The sequence below is a fragment of the Anser cygnoides genome, chromosome 4 (genome assembly GCF_040182565.1).
Source record: "Anser cygnoides isolate HZ-2024a breed goose chromosome 4, Taihu_goose_T2T_genome, whole genome shotgun sequence".
NCBI classification, from domain to species: Eukaryota; Metazoa; Chordata; class Aves; order Anseriformes; family Anatidae; genus Anser; species Anser cygnoides.
Window position 1 is genome coordinate 35,942,748 of NC_089876.1, and position 17,483 is coordinate 35,960,230.

Sequence of the window (17,483 nt, forward strand, 5' to 3'; positions counted from 1 at the left end):
TATACAACATTTAGACTGGTCAGCCCACAACAGCTGTGAGCTCAGAAAGACAAAGGAGAAGAAAAGGCATGGGACACTACCTTGAAGTTCTCTCCTTTACCTTCCAATCAATTTTAGCCTACTTGTAAAAGCATTTTTTTTTTTCCTGAGATCTTTCTACCACTTTAAAATGTTCTTGAAATTGCTGAACAGATCACAGAGGGACAAAGGTACAGAGCTCTGCATCTTGGTAAAATAAATTTATTTCTCTCAGCTCTCAGTTTTTGCCCAATGCAAAGGCACTGTCTTTTTTTTTTTTTCTTTTTATCTTTATGACTCATACCAGTCTTCCAGTCAGGAAAACATATTTTGGCATGCACTTTTTTCTTTATTTTGATTTAGCTCATCTTTATTTGATGTAGCACCAAAGCTTGTTCCTGAACTTGAATCACAGCTGTAGGACATGAATCCTTGAATGATTAAAGTTTAGATCTCATGAAATGGGTCTCACAGACCACATTGTGTCTTGCATATTGTGGAGTATTATATTTGTCTATGGGATATGTATTTATGTGTAGTGTAATTGCATTAGAAATTGATATATGTATACCACAAAATATTTTTCTGCAGGCTATATTACGATTTATAAAAGCAGGAGGTAGGAGTAGATACAAAAATTTAAGTCTGCCTTTTTGGCAACTGACTCACTAAGCTAAAATTTAGGAAAGGATATGTAAGTGTGATAGCTACTGAAGATTAGTTTAACATTGCATGAGGAAAGAAATCTTGTTAGCCCTTGACATGAAATGTTGGTTTTGGCTGCTCAATTTACTGCCAGTAACACTATTCAGCATGCCCAAAAAACAAGCTTATGGTTAGATTACTACAGACCTGACCTTGGGCAGACATAACAAGACATACAAGTATTTAAAACCCTTTCTTACAATTGGTTGTTACTGCATAAGCCAATGGACTTCTCTTTGGTGGCAATGATTACTAACAAAATTAAGTTTTCCTCTTCCAGCTTTTGGCAGTTAAAGTCAAAATACTGTTCAATAGAGCACTGTGCAAGAGGTTTTCATACTGCTTTGAGAAAAAAAGATCTGTCCATTTGAAATCCTTGTAGTACCATGGCTTTCTTAGGATGCAAGTACTGATTTCTTGCTTCAGGATGAAACAGGATGAAAAAGGAAGTACTTTTTTTTTTTTTTTTTTATTTGTGGAAGATATCTTTTTCACAGCAATCGGAGGCTCAGGAAAGGATGCAGTGAGAGGGTGAAGGGTACAAAGGGGTATCCCTGACTACTCTTGCTGATGCTTTACTCTGTTGTGGTGAATCACAGAAAAGGAAAGCAAACAAACATGGGCAGCTGGGATGGGGAAGATCTGGCATCAACACAAAGCCTATTTTTATATTCTATCCCAAAACTGCTGGATGTGAAATTCAGAAACAGGCTTCAGAGCAGGAAGAGGAACATAACTCTCTCCTCCCAAAGGGGATGCCACAACCACTAGGCTGCAGATCTTTGCTCCCTGTTGAAAAGGCTTGTACACAGATTTGTACCCTTCTGTGCTCACATAAAAAAAAAGTGGAGACAAACAGGGATTTCATTCTTTAAAAATTAAGTAAATAAAAACACAGTTGAAAGAATGCTACCTTTTGACATAGTCCTAGGTGTTTGAACCTTAATGTTCTGGTCTTTATGAGTGAATTGAAATACCTTCATGTATTCTAGTCACAAAAGAAACTGCAGGAATGAATGGCTAATTATGCAGCATTCCACCAGCTGGATAAAGTGGTACAGCTCTCGGGCATGTATTCTCGAAAGCACACTCTCAAGCCCCTGCTCTTGCTTGTCGCTGCACTGAGACCCCACCCCCACACCCCCCCACACGCCAAATACATCCCCACAAGTACATCCCCACAAGTACATCCTGAGCACCAGGCGGCTTTGTACTGACCTCTGAAGTCCTTTGTCAGAATTAGCTTTAATTAACATGCTGGGGACGCCCAGCCAGTTGTGTTAGCTGGTAAATAGGTGAAGTGGGCTTATGAATCCCCAGTCACCTCTGTTTTCTCTTCAGCCACTAATGCTGTCATTCTACTGGGAAAGCAATAAATAAGGTACTCTCAGCCATCAAGTAAGATTCAATTTAATTTTCAAAACATAAAGGCCTTCTGTAAAAGAAATTCCACGTTAGAGTTCCTCAGAATGTGTTGGAAATGCATTTCACATCATAGGCAAAATGTTTCTTGTTTACTACCGCTGCACTTGCCCAGCTGCCCATAAGGACCACCTCTCGCATGCACTAGGATAACTTTATACATGTGGCTTTCTGATAATTTCAGTGAGGCATATGCTTTTGCAGGATTACAGTTAGAGACTAACCTTTTTTCTACTTGATGTTGTGGCATTAATTCAACTGAGGTAGAAATTTAACATGAGTGATAACCATCCAGACTATCAATTTTTATCTATTTATTTTTAAAGTGTTACATTTGTTTTACTCTAAGTCAATTATTCAACCCTAGCCACCCCTTACCCCCTCCCATCCACACAATTTTGTTAACTTCTCAGAAGTAAATTAAAAGAAAGTAACTCAACATTTCCTGGTGGCCTTCCAGAAGATGGTCATCTTTTCATCACCCTAAATGAAAAATAAATAAATAAATAAAAAGCAACTTGTTATTTTAATTATATTTTGAATGCTCCCCCTCCTTCTCATTTTTAGGTGGAGTTTTTATTTCTCCTCTTTTCTACAAATTATACGAAGTGCTTTAGCAGCACAACCGACTTCATGTATTATGGAAAGTGGCCTGGAATACTGCCAGTTTGATACTTCATTATAAAAGCAAAGAGACTTGTATAAATACTTACTCCTCGTGAATTCTGCAAATTAAACCCACATCAGCCTTTTAATACTAAATCCTATTTATTTTTCAATGCAACTTTTTAAAGCTGAACACAGGCTGTATTTTGGCATTATTTTTGTGTTTTGTCTCATTTCATCACATTTGTCACAATTATTCATCCAAAGCTATGAAATGGTCAAAAACAGATTATAGAAGGTTTTAAACAGTGTTTTTTTTTATACTGAGACAAATCAAACTTCTTTGTAAAACATCACTTTTAGTGAAGAGTTGCACAGGAGAAATTTGAGCAGTCAATAAACAGTAATGAAATTAAAATCTGTTGGAAGTGCACCACTCCTTTTTGATCTATTTTTTTTTTTTTAATTGTTGTTCTTTATTTTACTACTGTGTCCAGTACTATGTGTATACTGCCATGGATTAGACAGGACTCAGCCTGCTCCTTCCATAACGGAATCACTAGACACTTTGTAGGCTAGGTACTTGTTTCTATATAATTTATTCTTTTATTATATGTGTACTTTTTTTTTTTTCCCCTAACTTTAAATACAGTAATACAGTGTAAGGAGAGATTAAATCTGTTATGGTGTTCTTTAAAGAAAATATGCCATTGCCTTAAATTTGCCCACCAAGGAGGCTTGCTGTCCCACAAAGATCTTCTTAATGAACTCCCTTTTAGGCTGCCGATTACAGCAAGGCTATTTTCTGAAGATAATTGATCAGGGCACAAAATCTTCATTAAAGCACTATAAGAGTACTTCAAATTTGCATGGGAAATGTCTGCCAGCTGCAAGACTCAGGTAATTGCACTATTATCTCTCAAAAGTAGACAAAATACAGCTTTATTTTTCAGTTAAATCCATACCACCCCTCAAAAAAAAAAAAAAAGAGAAAAAAAAGGCTGCATTCAGAGTCACACACAGGCAGTAATTTCTCTGTAGTGCTCTCTTCAGCAGTTCACTGAAGTGCACAGATTGAAAGAGTAGAAACTTATTACTAGAAATAATACTGCACAAGGCCTTTTCTGAAAGTAAACATATATATGAAATCTCAGGTTATTGTTTTCACTACTCAGTGCTCATTTTATTGTAATCTATTTTCACCTTCACCATTATTAAAACCTAAAAATGTAGATATTACAGGTATTATAGACAGACCACATAGCACATCTGTGGTTTGTTTGTTTTTCTTTTGAATGGAAGTTCTTGTTCTTTTTTCTTCATTTTGCCTATATTCTAATGATTAATTTATGTTCAATTACATTATTTCTTTTTATTATTATTATTTGCCACTGTATTTATTTCTGAAAGCTGCTTACAAGATTTTAATCCTCAAAAACTTTACTGACAGCGATGATGTGATGGAATCAACCATAAGGATTTGTCTTTCACAAAGGAATTAGTTAATCAACTCAAAGAAGAATTTTCTTATTACACTTAGGAAGAAAGAAAATAGAAACAGAAAGCGATCAACATACTATAGCCCAGTGGGCTAGTGTTGTTTACACAGCTTAATAAATTCAAATCTGTAATGTATCAGAACCTCTTTTTTCTTCATTCCAAAGAGGCCAGGGGAATCATCCTTCATGTGCAGCACTGTCACGAGAGTGCTGCTCTAACCCCATATTATGGGTGAGATTTATTAGCAATACTACTTTGTTCTCAATCTCTTAAAACACTTCACAAACACTAAATCTGCTTTCTATTCAAGTACTTCTCTGCAAGTTTGAAAGCATCAGGGAGCAGATTTTCAGCTACAATGAATTAATGAGGATTTGGTGAAGCATCAGGAAGCCACTTCTACTTACACAACTGAAAATGTACCACCTTCGTGGCTGCACTCATTTTCCTGACACACTCTCCCTCACTTGAATTTTGAATGCATTTCAAGCCTCATAAGAAGATATCATGTTTTTACTTAGTACATTCAAGCTGTATTCAAGATCTACCTCAATTATTGCTTTGCCTTTAGACAACCTTGACAGACAGACATTTTGGTGGATATTACAAAAGCTATTAGACACCAAAAATCTGTCTGGTTTTCGGTTTCCTAAACTGAATATTTATTATCTGCAAACAGTTGATTCTGCATCAATAATTTATACCCTATTGGTTTCTTGCACTTGTTACTGTGATCTTTCTTCACTATTCTTCCAATTTATTTTAATTTGGGAAGATTACTAAATAGTAATCTAATCTAAATTTATTTCCATTCTATATATACTTTCTTCTGCTGTTTAAATACAGAGGCATTCTTAGCACAAAAGTTGTAGGGGTTTTATCCTTACGATACCAAACTTATCAGGGTCAGTGCTGCTTGATAACCAGTTCTTCAAACAATTGCCCCCTCTTTGCCCCACTAAAACCATTAGAAAAAAAGCTTACCACTTCATAAATTCAACTAAAGCTCATTTACTGCTGAGCAGCTGGTTTAAAATGTAACTTGTTTCCAAAGTGAATGGTGATTTATATTATTTAGCATTAAATAATGGACTTATGTTACATCAGATGCATAGATTGAAAAGCTGAGTAAAAAGATTTTTTTGACATTCAAGAAATCTTGGAAATCATATTTAAGGTAAAGTGTGTTTGTTTAGAGTTGTGAAGGCTTCAGATATGAAGTGATATTCTAACTCTGCAAAGCCCTTCTCTTAGCATCCAAAATTTACAATAAGCACCATGCTGTATATTTAAAGAATGTAAACTTTAAACTGCAGCTACAAATATTTACTATAGATTAGATACATAAGAAGAATGACCTAGTCATTTTTTACAAGTCCCTCAGTTCATATATTTAGTAATAACATAGGGCACAAGCATACTTTCACAAGTAATTTCACAGCTGCTATCACAGCTTCTTCACTACACTGTTGTTTCTTATTGATACCAAATACTCACATGTAATAAAGCCTAACAAGTGAGATCTGTGTTCTTTTCTTTACCATGTCTTTATGGTAATGAACACCTTCAGTAAATATATGTGGTGTGATTCACACTGCAGTTGTACTGCTTTTTTAGGGGAGCAATTCTCATTACCGGTATGTTGGTAGATCAGGTGGCTGGGTGAACCAGAGAAGTAGAAGGCACATGGTGAGGGAAGAACTGTGCCTATGAAACAGACATAGAAATTATAATGGAGACCATGAATAAGAAAAGGCCGAGCAGGAAGACAGTAGTTAAACATTACCTCTTTGGAGCAACAGCCAGTGCTATTACATCAACAGGCACAACACTAACCCTAGTATTTGCATTCCCAAATATCCTAACATTCATATGGACATTTCCTTTAGCCTGACTTTCATGACTCCCCATCTTTCCTGGCCTCCTTTGCTTTCACTGATAAGCTTCAGCTTGTAGTGAAATAAAAGCATCAAGTTAGGAAAAATGATGCTCTTCTTGTAAATTCTACTGCCCAAGTATGAACAGTAATAAAACAGGAAAGGGGAAGACAGAAGCAGGAGAATTTACACAGTATTGTAGAAATTCTCTTAATAGGATTTTCCCTGCCAAATGGACTCACCCCCCTCCCACCCCCCTTCAAAATCTGTTTACAGCCTTTTCCAAAGCTACTTAATGGATTTATTTATTTATTTATTTTTTTAATCATGTCTACAATTACACTGCTCTTGCTAAATGGAAAGTCTGATTTTAAACATCTCCTGCTTTCATTTAGTGAAATGTCTCATTTGTATAATCCAACTTCTTCTGTTCCTTGGAAAGTATCCTGGTTTTGTATGCCTGTTTTGTTTGTTTGTTTTTCAATTTAATATCCCTAGGTTTTACCAGATCTTAGCTGGGACAAAACCTTGCAGTTGTATTTGAAACAAAGGATTTATTAAAAAAAAAAAAAAGTAAAAAACAATATATGCTGAGATAATTTTGGTACAGAGGTGTTTGGTCTTGTTCCTAGATTCGGTTTAAGATATTGACCCATGGATTGCCATATCATGACAAAGACCTGCTTAGAGAAATTGTCAACACTGGCAGCCAAAAATAACAATTAATGGACTACTCTGTGGCTTTCATTATGTCTGATCTCACACCCTGACAACTCAAATCAGATCAAAAATTAGCCCCATAGCCATCAGGTATTCTTTGCCATATATAAAAGTTGTATAAAGATTTATCCAGAGATAAGAAACTCAACACACCAACAGATCTCTTATATGCCCTTGTGGAAGATGTCCTGGGATTACATTTGAGAAAGGCATGTGGCCAGAGCAGCATTTTGTTACAATATTTATTACACAGCATTTTAACATAATAAATATTGGAGAACCTCAAATCCTCGTAACCTGTGCAATGGTGCTGAACTAAGTCAATCTACTAAGGTCAAGCAAATCAGGTGACACCAACATAATTTCTTCACCTCCTCGCACTGAACATCAGTAGAGAGAGTTTTTGATAAAAATTCCTTCATCATGTAAAATATCTAAGGTTACCTTGATGACAAACCTATTGTATTCAAAGGGTACAGTGATGTTTATGTGCTTGCAAATAAAATTATGCTCCACCCTCCTTCTCCCCTGCTGTTGTAGAACATAAATGCAGCTACGTGCAAATGCAACCCTACACAAATAAATTAAATCTGTCTTTATGCCTGTACTACCTGCTTTGCAAAATATATAAATAAATAAATAAGGAACACAGGCTGAAATCTGACATGCTTTTGCAACATTGATTTTAGTAGCAAAAGTTTTGAGGGACAGTTCCTACTAAATTAGGGAGTGGTGTAGTGTGGAGCTTAAAGGGTCCTCTAAATTTCTAGCCTCCTGGAAGAGTTGATATGGAAGTCTTAAGGAATTCTGCATCTCATAAAAACTCCCTGAGCTTTGGCATATCTCATACTCAGTGGAGCTGATTCCAGGACAGATTTGCACCACTGTGGTGTTCCAGTTGCTTAACAGTGCTACATCATTAGGACGTGATCTTAATCTGATTTATATGCCTACGGAAGAAATGTCAGGACCCCCCCTAACCAAGGTCAAAACTATTTGATGTATTGACAGAAATTGTATTCACAAATAACAGAAAAGCCTGATATTAAACACCTTATGCATAAGCCTCTCTACCCACCCTTATGTACAAAGGCAAGTATATAATGGCCATAGGAGAATTTTGTAATTTTCCCATGGGCTGGTGAAGTTATTACCAGAAGGCTGCTTGTCCCATATCTTTGGGTTTCCAGAACCAGGAGATTTTGCAAGGTCTTCAGCTAATGGACATGATATTCCTAAACATCTTCTGCTGTGACTATCCCAAATAATATTGCAGGTATAAGAAGAAAACATCATGCAGTTCCCAGAAGCCTGTTGTTTCTTCTGAAGTATCAGTGGATCTTTTGTAGCCATTTTGTGTCATTCATTCTTAAACAAGTGAGAAAACATAGAGATGAAAACCTACCACAGGTAGTAAGACTACCTCTGTGTTTAAGAATGGCTGTATCTTTCTGACTGTTTCTAGGTCTAGACTTTGTCAGGAAAGGCAGGATGAGTAGAGGAACTACCAGTGTCAGTTCATTCCTTTTTAAAATGTTTTCTGAGCTAAGACAATACAGCCTCTAAGAGGTGCCTGTCTCTCTCCATCAAGTAAAGTGTAAGCTTTCATAAATTCCTTAAATAAAATATCTCTTTTTAAGTGGTTAAAAAATACGTAAAGTGAACCATAAACTAATTCAATACTATGGCTCTCTACTTGTAGGGTAAGATTCGTCCTTAGGAAACAAATATAGCTTGTAAAACCCATTCACGCCCCAATGTTTGAAGATTTATTTAGGGCTGAATTTCCTGTGGGATAATTTTCTCTTATGCTGCAACTTCATGCTACACTATTTCTTATATTGTGATAACAGTGACATATAAATAGCTATTTAACAAAGTTTTCCAGTAGAATTTGTAGAACTAAATGGAGAGATATTTTCACATAAAATGAAAGGTTCTTTTTACCAATGGAGTAATGACTATTCCATAAACTATTTCAGTTCAATTGCAGTGCAACAGTTTTACTCCACAGCTGATCCAGCAGGACATACTTCTTAAAAAACTCTAGTAAAGCTTTTTATCTTGTATTCTAAAAATATACTGGCTGTTTTCACAGACCGGAAAACAAAAGTACTCCCTTTAAATTCCAACCACAATTTAGAAGGGTGCAAAAGAGCAAAATGGAGTCCTATTAAAAATATATATATATGTATCTCTTTGAAGTCTGTGAAGAATTTCCTTCTTCTTAGCAATTTGAAATGTAGTGCCAGCAGTCATCCCTTGTACAGCTGCTTCTCTGAAGTAGCTCCAGTTCCAGTAGATGAAACTTCCTCCATATATCTGCCTGAAAAGTCTGATGAGGCTGTCGCCAGAAAATTTCAGGAGCCAATGGTTTGGATCTTCAAAGATGGATAAGAGGGTGTAAGGTGTCTTAATACAACTTTGCAGATCTGTGTCCGGATAGTTTGTCATTTGTATTGAGCACTTGTGAAAACGTCAAAAAAAAATGATAAAGAAAAATCCATCATGCTGATTTGAAAAGTACTTATTTGTAGTTACCTTTTACTGCACTCTACTTATCACTGATATTACACATGAACTGTTGTGGAGCATGACTAAAGTCATCTATTAATACAGGTTTGGTCATTTGCACTGTTTTCAACATGAATTCATTCACCAATTAAACTCTTATATAGGAGCACAAGGCTAAATTTCTTACCTTGAGCAGTTGTTCGTGGCTTTAGGTATGCAGAAGACAGGTGGAAGTAATTCAGCTCATGAGTTAATACTCCGCATACTTAAATATGCCTAGAGAGAAGAAAGGAACTAAACTGAAGTTGTAGAAGAGGATATTCTGCCCCACCCTGACACTACCTTATATGCTACTTACACTGTTTTGTTTCCTATGGATGAGGTTCTACATCTGACTTACCATCAATTGGAAGTTGAAGAGCATGCCAGTTTTAAACCACCCCTGAAGTTTTGAATTGAATTTTGACACCTCCAGCAGTGATAGCAATACTGATTTCTAAACAATTTAAATTCCACAGTACTAGATCATACAATTCAAAAACCTCAGCAATACAGAGGACTGCACCTGTGGCAGGCGCATAGCACACCATGCTTTTTTACAGTTTTTTTTTCACTTTATTTTTTTTTTTCTACAGAAGAGTGCAGAAAGAACTGCTACAGTGTCTCCCAAGATCTCAAGGGAGCAAGCCTCTCCAGCAGCAGCTGCAATAGACCAAACAAGTATAGCTGAAGCTTCTAAAATATTTTCTCAACTCCCAACCTTTTTGGAAGGGCTAAAAAGACAGCTCCTGTCTCCCCTCCTTTTAATTTACAAGTTAATTTCAAAAAATAAGGGATTCCAAAGGGCCCTCCTCTCTGACTTGTGTAATTTAATTTTCAATTCAGATGTGAAGGACTCATGGCCAAACTCCACATTTGTTTACAGCAGTATATTTCCATGTTTACTCAGTTATAACTAAATGGAAGTTTTCTGCTACAGCATTATGTTTACTTGATTCATTTGGCTCCCTTTACAGTGCCTTTAGTAACACATCCAAACATTTTGTGGTTGATAGCTGTTGTCTTGTAATCTTTAGTGACAACAAAGCTAGATCTCTGGTGCTTTCCAAGCTTGGACAGAAGACAAAAAATAAAGTAACTTTTATTTTTCTCATTCTCATTGACAAATAATTTTCCTTTTTTGTTGTTGTTGTTTTTTATTTTACCAAATACTTTTTTTCTATAGAAGTTTTCCTTTTTCTTTCCACATCTAATGACTGAGTTTTCAAACTCTAATTTTTAATTGCTCTTCTCTGTGGTCTAAGAGATGTTTCTCAACTTTTACTCATTCTTAGGAAACAGATTTCTAGAGATAAAAACTTTATAGAAACAATTTATTTGTTGTCTGATCAGTTGAAGTTGCTGTAAAAAAGAAACAAGTAACTTTTTTCCCCTTCTATTTTTTTTTGCCTCACCTCTTTGCTTTCCATTTTAGAAGGGAAGGAGAGCTAAAGAACAGGGAGCAACACTGAAAGAAAAATATGATGAAGAATGCTCTCAGAAGATGTCTGCAGGACAGACCCCCAGTAGTTTTGAACAGCTCTGGTCACTTGTACTCATACAACCAAGAAGAAAGTAAGAATTTATCAAGCTGACACTAGCCTCCTTGCTCCGAGTACAGAGTCCTATCAATTTCTGTCTCTTGGCTAGTCTTTGTAATAAATATAGGCTTGGTGTGTAATGAAAACCAGCTGAGTGTTTCTCAAGGTACAGATGCTTTCTTTTCTTCTGATTCCAGCTAAGATTGTTCTTACTCTTCATAATCTCTCACAGCTGCCAAAAATCCATCTTATCTTTGCATGAGGTGAAGTTTCCATTAACAGCTATTATGGTAGCAGAGGTCAGGCGTCCAGTGTCAAATAAGCTGCTAAAGAGAAACACTGTGCTAGAAAATGCTGTACTACGGAGAAAATCTCATCTGAGGTGTGTTTTGTTATTAATTTGAAGTTTTTATGTGCAGATATGGCTGGGCTAGGCTGCTGACGGATTGGTTTCTGACGTCCCAGAAAAAGAGAGGAAAATTTGGGGTGTGGAGGAAGTGGGAGTACACATCCACTTGGCTGATTGAAGTAAAATTTTAATAGTTTTGATGATACTCACTTTTCAGTGTGTCAGCCAACCAGACTGACTGCCTCTTTGGGTTGGAGGGCTCTAATGAGGGAAACTCTGACCGTAAACACCACTTGCAATTTCAATGCTCACTTCACTGCAGCTAAGGTTCCTGACTCAGGGAAACAAAATGAAAGCAGTAAAAATAATAGTTCTCATTTCCAATCACTTAATGGAAACTGAGAAGTTCCTCCAAAGAGAAACAAACCCATCTCAAATATTTTCATTTTAGAAAGATATTCCTCTGGTAAAAACATCTGTATTGAACACATTATTTGTTGATAGTAAATTACAGTATTTTAATATACTTCTTGTATTAAGATGGTAAAATTTTCGTTTGGTATTTCATACCTGGAAGTGCATATCACCTGGAAGACATTTTAAATACTAACACTTTGTATGTGTGCATATAACTATCTATCTGTATAATATGTGTACCAAAGCTGTAATCACACAGACATTTGCACTGTGTAGGTATCAAACGTTAATAGTAAGTGTACTATGCTCTGAACAGAGACAAAAAGTAAGCAGGTTAAAAAATAAAGTTGAATTAATCTTGGATCTGTTTTACAAAAAAAAAAAAAAGATAATGAGATGCATAATTATTTGGAAAACCATCATAAAAATATTTAATATCATTATATATTTTTTAAAAATAAATTTGAAAACATTAAGAAATTCAATATTTGTAGAAAATACTAGCTAAATTTCAAAGTCTTACAACATTATTCTTTTTACAGTACCTTAATACTGAAAGCTCTGTCTGTGTTCTGTCTTGCAAAGGTTTCTACAAGCCCCTTATCACTCACGCTTAAAGCTCTCAAATGTTCACTTACAGACAAATAGATCTTAAATTGGCAAACTCTCCTCAGGATTAAGGGACAGAGCATGGAGGAAGCTATGACTTCCCTTCAACTTTTTTCTTCATCATGTAGATAGGCAAAGATGCAAGCACTTTGGTTACAGTAATCTTCTCTAGGCATTGTCCACAGGGTAGCAAACACACAGTATGTAGTGTCATTTCCCTTCTGGGCTGTGATGGTAAATACACACTCTTACAAACAATACCAAAACTATCCAACACCAGCAATGTCGTGATGTCTCAGCCCAGGGCACCCTTACTCTATCAGAAAACCACCCTGAAAGATTTTCAGTCAAGTTGAAAGCAAACCGTCTCTTACCCACAGGCATGAAGATTCTGCCCTGAATTCAGTCCTATGCTATCACAGACAATCACACAATTTGTACGACATTAAATCCACAAATTAAAAGAAGCTGAAAGTAGGGCAGAGGGGGACTGCTGTCTGCCAGGGCAGGCAAGTGGGAGAACAGGATGGTAGGCCACATGGCACCCTCCCCAACAAGGCCTTGTCTCACCACCCCTTAGCGAGGGTGCAAAAAATGTCACATAATTTAAACAATATTTCCTCTCACTTGTATTGAACTATTAGTATTTCCAGGTCACAATTATACCTCTGGCAGCCTTCCCTGCAGTAGGACAAGTGAGCCAGGTTCTGCTAAATACCTGTATAGTTGTTTCAACATTTTCCTGAGGACTAGGACATCTTCTCTGGGATAGTTTCAGATTTTGATGGGGTTTTCCACAAATGAAGAGGAGTCTACATGAGCTCTAACTTTTAGTCCTTCAATTGACATTAGTACTTCTTTCCTAGAAACTCTTCACCTGACAGTCTTCGTTTCATTAGCCTGTTTTCATGTCGACCTCCCAGTGGCTCAGAAATGATCCCGTAAGTTACACAAACAAGATGATCTCCCACATCACTGTTGCTAAGTACTTTATTCTCCTCTTAGAGCAAAATTTCTTGACTTTGTTAAGACAGCCTTCATCTTGCCACATAAAATTTCATACAATTTCTGTTTGAGATATAAACAATATATGTCATATGGCCTGTCAGTTTGACCTCAGTGCCAGGAAAGCTCATGGAGCAGATTATCTTGAGGGTCATCACGCGGCACTTGCAGGGCAAGCAGGCGATCAGGCCCAGTCAGCATGGGTTTATGAAAGGCAGGTCCTGCTTGACGAACCTGATCTCCTTCTATGACCAAGTGACGCGCTTGGTAGATGAGGGAAAAGCTGTGGATGTGGTTTACCTTGACCTCAGTAAGGCTTTTGACACAGTTCCCCACAACATTCTCCTCAAGAAACTGGCTGCTCGGGGCTTGGACTGGCGTACGCTTCACTGTGTTAGAAACTGGCTGGATAGCCGGGCCCAGAGAGTTGTGGTGAATGGAGTCAAATCTGGTTGGAGGCCGGTCACTAGTGGTGTCCCCTAGGGCTCGGTACTGGGGCCGGTCCTCTTTAATATCTTTATTGATGATCTGGATGAGGGCGTCCAGTGCACCCTCAGTAAGTTTGCAGATGACACCAAGCTAAGTGCGTGTGTCGATCTGCTCGAGGGCAGGAAGGCTCTGCAGGAGGATCTGGATAGGCTGGAGCGATGGGCTGAGGCCAACTGTATGAAGTTCAACAAGGCCAAGTGCCGGGTCCTGCACCTGGGGCGCAACAACCCCAAGCAGAGCTACAGGCTGGGAGATGAGTGGCTGGAAAGCTGCCTGGCCGAGAGGGACCTGGGAATACTGGTTGATAGTCGGCTGAATATGAGCCAGCAGTGTGCCCAGGTGGCCAAGAAGGCCAACGGCATCCTGGCCTGCATAAGAAGCAGTGTGGCCAGCAGGTCTAGGGAAGTGATTGTGCCCCTGTACTCGGCTCTGGTGAGGCCGCACCTCGAGTACTGTGTTCAGTTTTGGGCCCCTCGCTACAGGAAGGACATGGACGTGCTCGAGCGAGTCCAGAGAAGGGCGACCAAGCTGGTGAGGGGTCTGGAGAACAAGTCTTACGAGGAGCGGCTGAGGGAGCTGGGCTTGTTCAGCCTGGAGAAGAGGAGGCTCAGGGGCGACCTTATCGCTCTCTACAGTTACCTTAAAGGAGGCTGTAAAGAGGTGGGGGTTGGTCTGTTCTCCTACGTGCCTGGTGACAGGACGAGGGGGAATGGGCGAAAGTTGCGACAGGGGAGGTTTAGGTTGGATGTTAGGAAGTACTTCTTTACCGAAAGGGTTATTAAGCATTGGAACGGGCTGCCCAGGGAGGTGGTGGAGTCACCATCCCTGGAGGTCTTTAAAAGACGTTTAGACGTAGAGCTTAGCGATATGGTTTAGTGGAGTACTTAGTGTTAGGTCGGAGGTTGGACTCGATGATCTTGAGGTCTCTTCCAACCTAGAAATCTGTGATACTGTGTGTGATACTGTAATATTGCACAGGCTGTTGCTGCCTAGTTACAAGTTATCCAGCTTAAATATATATATATATATATATATATAAAAATACTATGTTTAAAACCATTTAAACCATTTTTAAACATTAAAACCAGCTTTTACAAATCACTCACAAGAAGGCACATTAAAACCTACCTTTGGTGACTGGAGGCACCTCTGGCAGTTAACTGGAGCTCATCCAGTAGCAGCATGCAGAAAACTGCCACCAGGACTCAGGCAGCACCTCAAGCCCAGGGGAAAATACATGGGTTCTCTGCAATGATGCCCAGCAGCGCAGGCAGATAAGGAACAGTATGGCCTTGGGGCGGGAGGGGGAGGCGTACTTGGAAATTAAAGCACACGTATTATATCTCTCCAGAGTCCCATATATCTAACTCTTATTCTGTACCTTCCACAGTGAAGAAACTTAGAAATAATGGAAGAGCAGAAAATCTAGTAATAAGTGGCTTTTTCTATCCTCTTCCCAGAGGGGACTATGTAGCAAGCAGAGGTGGACATCTCAGTGATGAAGATGAATCATCTCTGAAGTAGTCTGCAGCCACTCCTTAATTAGCACAGGAATAAACTGTCTTACTTAGTGCCATATATTCAGGGAAGGCATTAAGTCATAGATCTGATTTGAAAGGATTGTTGATTAAAAAAATCCACTCACTTTTAAATGGATGAATGAAATTATTTTTCATTTATCTCAGCTACACAGAACTTTATTTTATATAGCGTGTGTTTGACCTATAGACACCAAAGTGTGGTGTTTTATCTTTTCTTTTTCTAACTGGGAGAAGATTTACATATATGTTAGGATTTCTGGTGGAAATATGGTCTCTTTCAAAGTATGCTGATAATAGGAATACCAGATTAATGAGCATCCCAGCTGAATTCATGGAAACAATGCATGAAAGTGAAAATGAACAGAACTGAACAGAAGTAAAGAAAAGGAGATATACTCTGCTATTTAGCACTGTACTTTGAGTGAGCAATAGATCTCCAAGAAAATTTCTCAAGATGTTTTTTAAATTAAAAATAATCTTGGTAATCTGTGCTCTGCTCCTTAAAATCATATTTTCCTTAAATGTAAGACTGAGATTACAGAAGGATGAAATACTAGCACTTCTACTATCCTCTCAAAATTACAAGCAAAAAAGCAGCTTGTATGCATGCATCTCAGACAATTTATTTTTCAAGGACTTAGCTCCTGTTATTTAGTGCATTTCTGTCTCCCACATAAAAACAGGAAGACAAACCCAACTCAAAGGCAGAACAAGATGGGACAAGAATGGTTTTGCCAAGACTGGCTGAGGAAGACTGGCACAGCCTTTGCTGGTCAGTCCTTTAGTGCTTGCAGTCTTATAAGTTGCCCTTTACATCCCAAGAAAATACAGAGCATTTTGCTGGGTTGCAATCTCTTCTCACCCTCTCTCTCACTCACATCCCCACTGTTTTCTTCACAAAGAAGAGAAGATTTTATCACCCTGCTTATAAATAGGTGCTGAGAAAAGTTTAGGAAATGGCATCCAAGGTAGACAGGATCTCTGAGAAACTCATACAAAACAGTGATTGCTGATATCAAAAAGCAATAACGCAAGTATGATAAATTTGAGACAATAACTACAAACAAAAATTAGGGAATAAAAAGCTAAAAAAAATCTACCATCAATATGAAGTTGTAACATTATTAGCACAGGAAGGTGCAGAGAAAAGAAACGGTCATGCAATATACATGAACATCAGAAATAGACTTACAATTAATGTTAAAAATGTTTGGCTTTTATCAACATTACACCTGATGCTGTTCATGACCCTGTTCCTATTTAGTAGTATGCACTTCTTTGTGGACTACCACCAAATACACCAGCAGCTGCAGGTGATAGATTTAAGGTCTGATTTTGTATGGCAGCTCCTGTATTCCCTCTAGTTTCTCTATTCCTCACAGTATGAATCCATCACATTCATACGCGCCAGAGCAGGAATAACAGGATTTCCAGTTAAAACTGTTACTTAATTTAAGTTCTGCTTTGTTGATTACTACTACATCAGGATTTATTTATTTATTTCTCACAAGATTTTAATAGAACTGTTTCCATCCACATCTGTTAGCCAAACTTCTGAGTTCACTACAATCTTCAAGTATGAGATTTGTTGGAAATATTTTTGAATTGAAAAAAAATTATCACAGTTTCAGTACTTAGGTCCATATTCTCACCTCTAGACTAGGGTCCTTGACCAAGCAACCTCTCTCATGATGTCTTACAATCCCTTCCTTTGTTGAAACACCTGGTGCTTCACAGGAGCTAACTGGGCCCTGGACTGCAGGGGAAGGTGAGTGCATGAAACATCCAATGCAACTTTCACTAGTCATCATTTCCACACATTTACAGTAAAGTTTTTCATTGGGATACTTTTGGGCTTCTTTTCATAGATAATTGAATTTACAAGTCAAATGTGAAATGCACAGTTTTACAAAAAATAAAAATAAAAATAAAAATAAAAATAAAAAAGAGCTTTGATGTATTATTTCCAACCTGTCGTATTCACTATTATTCTTTTACTATTTCCATGTGAGCTGAGGAGATGATATTATATCTGGGTTAATGATATATACACTGAAATATATAACTGCATCTTGAGTATCTGCAAGATAGTCCTGACAGGCCCGGCAAATAACCTTGGGACTGTACCAAA

General features: G+C 37.8%; 1 long non-coding RNA gene across 1 annotated transcript in view; it reads right to left on the reverse strand.

The window, feature by feature from the left end:
• Nucleotides 1–1,858: 1,858 nt before the first annotated feature.
• The window catches only part of LOC106042461 (uncharacterized), a 149,372-nt gene continuing 133,747 nt past the window's right edge, over nucleotides 1,859–17,483 (reverse strand). Inside the window, exons 16-18 of the long non-coding RNA XR_010831096.1 lie at nucleotides 9,550–9,638; nucleotides 5,887–5,958; nucleotides 1,859–2,628 (exon numbers count right to left, since the gene is read on the reverse strand). This is a non-coding gene — a long non-coding RNA (uncharacterized lncRNA). The remainder of the gene's footprint in view (nucleotides 2,629–5,886; nucleotides 5,959–9,549; nucleotides 9,639–17,483) is intronic.